An 8521-nucleotide genomic window follows, 5' to 3' on the forward strand; every position below is an offset into this window, starting at 1 on the left:
TATTTGAAATACTAACGATTTTCTTATCTTAGGAAAATATTATTTAACCGTATTTTGCACGACTTTTTGAAATTTTAGATCCTCGATGTTTTTCAACTGTATACTAATAATTATTTGGTATTCTACCTATTAGTATTTTGATCTGAGGGTCACTGGTGAGACTGTTGAAGAAGAACCACGCGACTGATGTATCAAATTATAAGCTTGGTTCTATTTTATGGCTTTGTTGGTTGAAAATATCCTAATGAAGTGTAAAAGATTGGCAATATAGAAGTTCCTATCTGCCAATTGACAATAGCGGTTGATTGAGAACCACATAGTTTTATCAAGGAGTGTATTTAATCTTTGATATGGTTAACTTTCTATAAGCGTGTAACAAGCAGGACCTAAATTACACAACTCATACATTCATTATCGATAAAATAAATCAGTTCCTGTGTTTTCTATTATTTTGTCTTTAGTAAATCGATAAGATAAAATATAACATGGTGTACTGGTGAGAAATTATGATATATGAGGGTCAGTAATTCCCTTAAGGCTTCAAGCTTCTCTAGCTCTTGTACCATATGTATTTACTGACCCTGAAAAATCGTTTTTTGACACAAATACACTGTGTTACCAATAATGTTTTTTTTTCCAAGTATGTTAGGAATGGCGCATGTATTTACAGTCCCGGGAGATGTAAGACAGGGATTCGTCTACAAACCCACGTTCAACAATGATTTAGGGCGAAGTACTGAAATAGCAGCGACAACAATGGGGAGCATTCTGTTGTGTGACTCTGATAACAAGAATCTGCTTTTAGTTGATTCTCTTGGAAAAAACCTAATTAAGATTATTTTTGGTAAGTGAACCATTTGATGAGGCTATAACAAGAACAACAAAAGGATATGTTACCCAACCCAACATCAGATCTGTACTACAGATAGAACCCTTACCGTCTGGTTGTACTGCATAAGACAGGAAGTAATGATCAAATTAATTCCGTATTTTGTATGTCAGCAGTACCGAATTCTGAAAGGGACATTGAAAACAAGGTGTCATGTTATATTGGCGTAAAATGAATAGATAGAGAATAATACACGGCAAAATCCGTATCATATGTCGTATCATCCCGAGACATCAATATCAGCCCAAGGGCCTTTAGGCCCGAGGGATAATATTGGTCGAGGGTGATACGGCATGTGATACGGATTTTGCCATGTATTATACGCTTTATCATATATTTCAACAGAAGAGTATTATATTATATGAACTGTTTTCTGATCCATAGCACTTGGTTACCTTCAGTTCTGCTTTTGTCTTCTTGCAAAGCCTTAAAATAACTGCTCAATTATTTATACGAAGCACCTGGGTTACCTAACAATTTGCTTCATGTTGTTTTAAAATTATTTTGTTTATTATTGTATTTAAGTGAGTGTTTTGTATTTCTTATAGTTGCAATTAGTGTGCCAAAAAATATGAAACTTGATGTTCGTGACGTAACATACCAAACAATGACGTCATTCAAAAAAACTGACTTTATGTAAAAAAAAAAAAAAAAAAAAAAAGTATGCGATACGGGGTATGCGATACGGGTTTAGCTATGCGATACGGGGTATGCGATACAGAGTAGGTGATACAGACTGGAAAAAAACGAACCTTTATTAGATATACAAAATAGCTGTATTTTGTACTTCATATATGATAATTATTTTTATCGCTAATCCAGTCAATACCTATAACATGTAAGTCGTCATCCTTGATCTTATTTTTAAAAACAAAATAAAGTCATATTTATTTTTGATTTGAGAAAAAATAAGTCAGTGTGCAATTCTTTTTGTATCTATTCTTTATCTTTATTTTGAAGAAATTTTTTCGGAAATATCTTTATTATAAAGAAAGAATTTCGGAAATAGTAAAGGAGTATTTTTAACGACACATTGTTTAACAATGTTGATAGATTCCGTCTTACTTTCTAAAAACATAAGTCACAATGCTTGCTTAGAACATCGCTTTAGACGGATGCAATTTATTAAACGTGTTGTTTTCAATGTTTACATTGCTGGGTCGATACCTCTGCTGGTGGATTATCAGTACCCGAGGGTATCATCAGCATAATAGTCAGTATTTCGATACTGACATGATTTAACAAAAATTCTAAAATTGTTCGTTTATACATTTTGAAATTATTAAGAAACTAAGTTTCAACTCCCTCAGGCAAAGTTGACTTTAGATGATTTTTGCTTTTTTTATTTTTTTAGGTGTTTTTGACATATAGCTCTTCAACGGTTTCGGTACTTGGACATCCTCGGATTTCAAATGTTTGGCTTTGAGCGTTCATGATGAAGGTAAACTTTGACTTTTTGAAAAACTAAGGATTTTCTTATCCAAGGCATATATTACCTTATTTGGCACTACTTTTTGGAATCCCCATTGCTCTTCAATTTCGTACTTGTTTGGCTTTATAAATATATTGATATGAGTGTCACTGATGAGTCTTATGTAGACGAAACGCGCGTCTGGCGTACTAAATTATAATCCTGGTTCTTTTGATAACTATAAATATAGAAAAGCGCTTCGGACGCATGAAATTTTTAAACCTGTTGTTTTCAATTTTTTTTATCATGTTACATACTGATGTGTCTTTTGTTCGCGTCAATGTTTTATAGAAGATATTATGACATATTATTACTCTCCGTTCCGTATACATATATGTATATTGTTGCCAATCGTATATTCAATTTACCCCAAATTTTCGGTTCGTTTCTGCCCATTATGTAAGATATATTTTGTGCATGTACAATGTACCAGTAGATATCATTTTAATGCCGCTTACAATAACCTTTTGAAACACCGTCAGTTGAAATATATAAATCAAGTTACCTCATGAACCTACTACTGGAACGTATGCTCTCCTTCTTTTGCATGAGTATTATAGCTGGCAAGAAACATATATAAAACAAACCACTGGCCAGCATATACATGTATATTATCAAACTTCAGACTGTGCATTTATTTTTGCTCCTCCAACGATTTTCACAAAGTATATTGCAGGCATACAGACGCTCGGGTAGAGTACAGTTTTCCCTCATACGTCACAACATGTTTATAGGCCTGCGCTTATAATTCTATTGTGAAAATCACAAAATATCGAAAAATATCAAATCAAATGTATCATTATTCAATTACGTTTTAGTCATGTTAAAACGTCAACAAATATCTTAATTGATCATTTATATTGTCCGGCTTGCTGATCGAATTTTAAATATTCTATGTGTCATTATGACTACAGTCTTCTTGACAAGACGTATTTTTCGCTCGTAGAGCATATTAGAACTGGTATTATGCGGGAAATCTTGTAAAATGTTTTAATGTGGATTGAGATGACGTTTTGGGTCCCCAACATTAGTAATTTGTTCAACATTTCAACATGCCACACAAAAATAAAGTGACATCACTACTTTTCTTTTATTCAATGCATCGACACTACGCGATGTACAAAGGACCACATTGGTATAGCAATATGAGGTATATATGTATGCAAAACGCAATCGATTGTGTAACGTTTTAACCCTTCCAGCAATATTTAGGTTAACTTCCTAAAATTAAAAATATTGACGAATACAACACAACTTTTATGATTTTTTTTTAGAAAAACTAGAATAAGTTTTTTTTTTCTAGAGACAACATGTGTTGTTCCAGCAGCTTGGTACAATCGAAAATATGAGCTTCATATTTGTCATAGAAAGGCTTCCATACATTTTAATATGCGATAAAATAAGGAAGTAAATTACACGCCCCTTTATAGTCAACAGACAAGTAAGTTTTAAACATTTGAGTCCCATGATGTAGACGCTGGGAAACATAAAATACAATGCTAAATTAATCTTGTGTATTCCTATTTGTCTGTTGTTGTTTTTTATTTGATCTATGAGTTTTACTGTCCTTCTGGTATCTTTCGCTCCTCTTTTAAGATTCACATTTTAACCCAAAATCCAAGTCCATTTTAAAATTTCATGAAAATTAAATGCAAACGCAACAAATATTTATATTCCGAAAATCTTTAGGAAAGAGGAAGATTCAAAATGGAAGTTATAAGAACATTTTGTGAAGAGATGTCATCTTTTGCATTTCCTCATTGTGATGATAAACAAAATTGCAAGGATATTTTCTCGGAACAGTATCGGTATAAATATATAATAGTGGTGTTTTCTCTTGTAATTTCGTAAAATCAATATGAAATATCCGACGTTATTAAACTGTCAATCAATATATCATTCAACCAAAAACAAAGTTTTGCCAAATATGGCTAAGGTAATCTACTCCTGGGGTAAGAAAATCCTTAGTTTTTCGAAAAATTCAAAGTTTTATAAACAGAAAATTTATAATATGACCATATAATTGATATTCATGTCAACACCGAGGTGCTGACTACTGGGCTGGTGATACCCTCGGGGACGAAACGTCCACCAGCAGTGGCATCGACCCAGTGGTGTAAATAGTTATCAAAAGTACCAGGATTATAATTTTATACGCCAGACGCGCGTCTCGTCTACATAAGACTCATCAGTGACGCTCAGATCAAAATAGTTAAAAAGCCAAACAAATACAAAGTTGAAGAGCATTGAGGACCCAAAATTCCAAAAAAGTTTTGCCAAATACGGCTAAGGTAATCTACTCCTGGGGTAAGAAAATCCTTAGTTTTTCGAAAAATTCAAAGTTTTATAAACAGAAAATTTATAATATGACCATATAATTGATATTCATGTCAACACCGAAGTGCTGACTACTGGGCTGGTGATACCCTCGGGGACGACACATCCACCAGCAGTTGCATCGACCCAGTGGTGTAAATAGTTATCAAAAGTACCAGGATTATAATTTTATACGCCAGACGCGCGTTTCGTCTACATAAGACTCATCAGTGACGCTCAGATCAAAATAGTTAAAAAGCCAAACAAATACAAAGTTGAAGAGCATTGAGGACCCAAAATTCCAAAAAAAATGTTTTATTATTTTGATTATTCATTTCATATTTTAAATCAGCTATAGGTTATATTCTGAATTTATCCAAAGCATTCAAATGTCAGGTGAACATGTTTAGACTCTCATGAAATAACACGAAGTCTACATATGGTTGTATCTTACACAACAGAAAAATATTTGCTATATCTAAAGCATCTGAAAAAAGGACACCAAACTCCCAAGACTTTTGTATGGGATTACTATACATTCAAATTTTTAACTTAAAACGACTCTCATCGGATGAATATAATAATCAATAGAACAGTTATCATTTCCTTTTGTAAAGTTTGAAAAAAGTTGAGTATCCCTATTGGTTTTAATATTGTTCATCTTTTTAAGGTATTTATACATTTTTGTATATCATAAGCTCTTTATTCATATAGATTCATATATGTATTCAGCATTTCAAATGGAAGAACATTTTATAGGCTTATTAGACGCACGACTGTTGCTCTGTTGATTTTTGTTTTATTTGAAGAGATTAAACGAAGATCAACTTTTTCAATCTAAATCCTTATTTAAACGTCTTTTGTAATAGTAAATGTTCAATGATAAGTTAATATTGATATTAAAAGACATTCGAACGAAAGTGGATGTTCAGATCCACGAGCCTGAAGGGCGAGGGGATTTGAAGAACCCTTTTTGTGAGGAAGTCTTTTAATGTCAATATCAACTAAATCATTGAACTTTTACTGACTTACAAATCGTCAAAAATATAAGAAAAGTACATAAAAAGCACTTGCGGAAACCTAATTCCCCTGAACTGGACGAGTCTGAATATTTTCAATTTGAATGATAGTTAAATAGTACTCAGACTGATATATACAATTAACAGTTACCAAATTGAAATGAAAACGGACCGATGAAATGGCATTACATCATATAATAATTATTTATGATAAAAAAATAGCATCTAAATAACACTAAATGATAGTTTTACCAAAATAGTGGGTACATTTATATTTGTTTATCCAACTTTTCAAAATAACGATTTCTTATTTAATAAATCAGACAATCAAAACCCCATACAGACCTCATTTTAACTGACCAATGAATAGTATGCCCAACAACTTCAGGCTATATATACTTGATGTTTTTGATCTGTCAGTAATCATGAAATAGATTCGTAAAGATCAGACCTTAGAATACAGTAAGTAAACTCTTCCAACAATTAGCTTTTTAATCAGCTTGTTTTAGAACTTCTAATCGGACAGACCTAGATGCATAATGTCCTTCACAATATTCATCCGGTAAATGTTCCTTTTGTATCTGACTTGGTTATTTTCCTACATTACGTTACATGCGAATCCAAATAAGTTTTGTCTATCCAGTCCAACTAATTAAAAGATCTTGCTTTATTCGTGTTTTTTTAAAAATAAAAAACTATGCATGCACACTTCAAGGAATAAAACCGTATTGAACTAGGTTTCACTGGCCCAATCAAAACTTGTGAGGCGAGATATCTTCGCAAGGTTAATGCATTATATGAAAACAAACTCTTTAATTAAGTCTTCCGTTATTCCCTTTTCATGTCTAAATAAAGCAAAAACACCTGAAAAAGACTTTTATCTTTCTTAGTTTTATCCTTGCCTGGCATCATATGTTATAAATCGTATTAAAACAGTTAATAAGAACCATAGTAAAAAATATTTAAAACTTTTGTTTACCCCCTCCCCCCCCCCCAAAAAAAAAAAAAAATTACAACAAAAAACCAAACTATTTAAATGGAAATTGTAAATTATAGCATTTTACGAGATCTCGTCTTTGTGTGCTAAGTACTAGTACAAAGAAATCATCTAAGTTGATTGATTGTTGTTTGCTTTACACGTCCAGTAGCAAATATTTCATGCATGTTTATGACTATAACACATAAATTTTGAATACAAAATATAGGTCGTATACAATAGGAGGTCGACAGTGAGGTTGGAAACATTAAAATACCATTAAATTGAATCAAACAAATTCTTAAATTGTTGTTGTCTTTAACGTCGTTTATTTACTTTTATAGTGAAAGACAAATGTGAATACCGTGTGGTATCCACCTTCTATTACCTTACCGCAGAATTACTACTTCGGGTGCTGGTTCACCATATTTGAATTCTTTTATTGTAAATTAAGGTATTTTGCTGGGTGTTTTTTCACGATCCTATTTCGGACTCCCTGATTTTAAGAGGGCGTATCTAATTAGTCATGACCGATTAACTTTTAGTAAATTGAACATTAACTTAAAGACCGACACCGGGTAAATAAGTTCGAGGTATAATAAGTAGACAATAAAAATCCTTTGTGAAGTGAAATCGTCCCAGGTTTCTTAGATAATTAGTTTGCGTTGAATAACAATCAAAAATGCACGAGCAGGTTTGTAATTGTTATTATAGTCTCTTCAAATACATGAAAAAAATATATGATAGCTATTTTAATGGTTTAAATCTCAATACCTAGAGTTGGTCGTGAATACAATTCAAAATTTTCATTTATCAGACAAATCAGATATGTACACTCACATGCATAAATGTCACCTACCTGACACGTTTTAACTTCAGTATAAACTATTCTTAAAACCCAGATATTGCTTTTTAATGTAATACCTACATCTTGAATAGACAACACTTTCCGAAGATACTACCATATGCGATTTTGTTATCATATATGTCATATGACAATAATATATCAAATAATATAATAATAATTCATATATGAGTAAGTAAATCCTCCAGTGATAGCCACATAAACTATATTTTCGAAGTTACATAGAAAACGGCCGATAGCAGAAAGCATATAGAATGGTTATTTTTAGAATATGAAAAAAACGCTATACTTTGTGACGTCATGCAATGAGTTTTATGATATTGATAAAAGTTTATGAAAGGTGTTAATTTATGATAGATTATTTGAAAAAAAATATCTTTAAACAAATAAAGAAGGGGTGAACAATACCAAAGAGACAGTAAAACTCATAGATAATACATAATATGTACCAAAACAAAAACCCCAACATAATACATAAAGTGTAATAGCAATTTATATGTTGTTATTGTCTAGGAGACAATATAAAATCGTTATTTTGTTATAAATATAGTCGGACATTAATAACATAACAATTATAGGCTTTGTCATGTTTGTATGAGGTCAATACAGGATATATCGACCGTTTGGACAATCGACATGGTTGTCAGTCAATATTCTTTTTTTATGTCAATATATCATTTATCGACCTTACACAAAGGTTAATATTGTATTTTTTTTTACTTTCTGAATATTTAAGGAATGGCACAGGTGTTGGCAGTCCCAGGAGATGTAAGACACGGATTTGCGTTCATAACTTCATTTAACCATGATTTTGGAAGAATTACTGGGATAGCAGCGACAACAAAAGTGAAACATTGTATTATGTGACTATGACAAGAAGAATCTGATTTTACTTGATCCTTTTGGAACTTATTTAAATAAGCTCGAAATGGAAAGTCAGCCTTATGATGTGGTTATTACAAGTCAAAATATAGGATATGTTACT

Source organism: Mytilus galloprovincialis, chromosome 12 (assembly GCF_965363235.1).
Source record: "Mytilus galloprovincialis chromosome 12, xbMytGall1.hap1.1, whole genome shotgun sequence".
Lineage (NCBI taxonomy): Eukaryota > Metazoa > Mollusca > Bivalvia > Mytilida > Mytilidae > Mytilus > Mytilus galloprovincialis.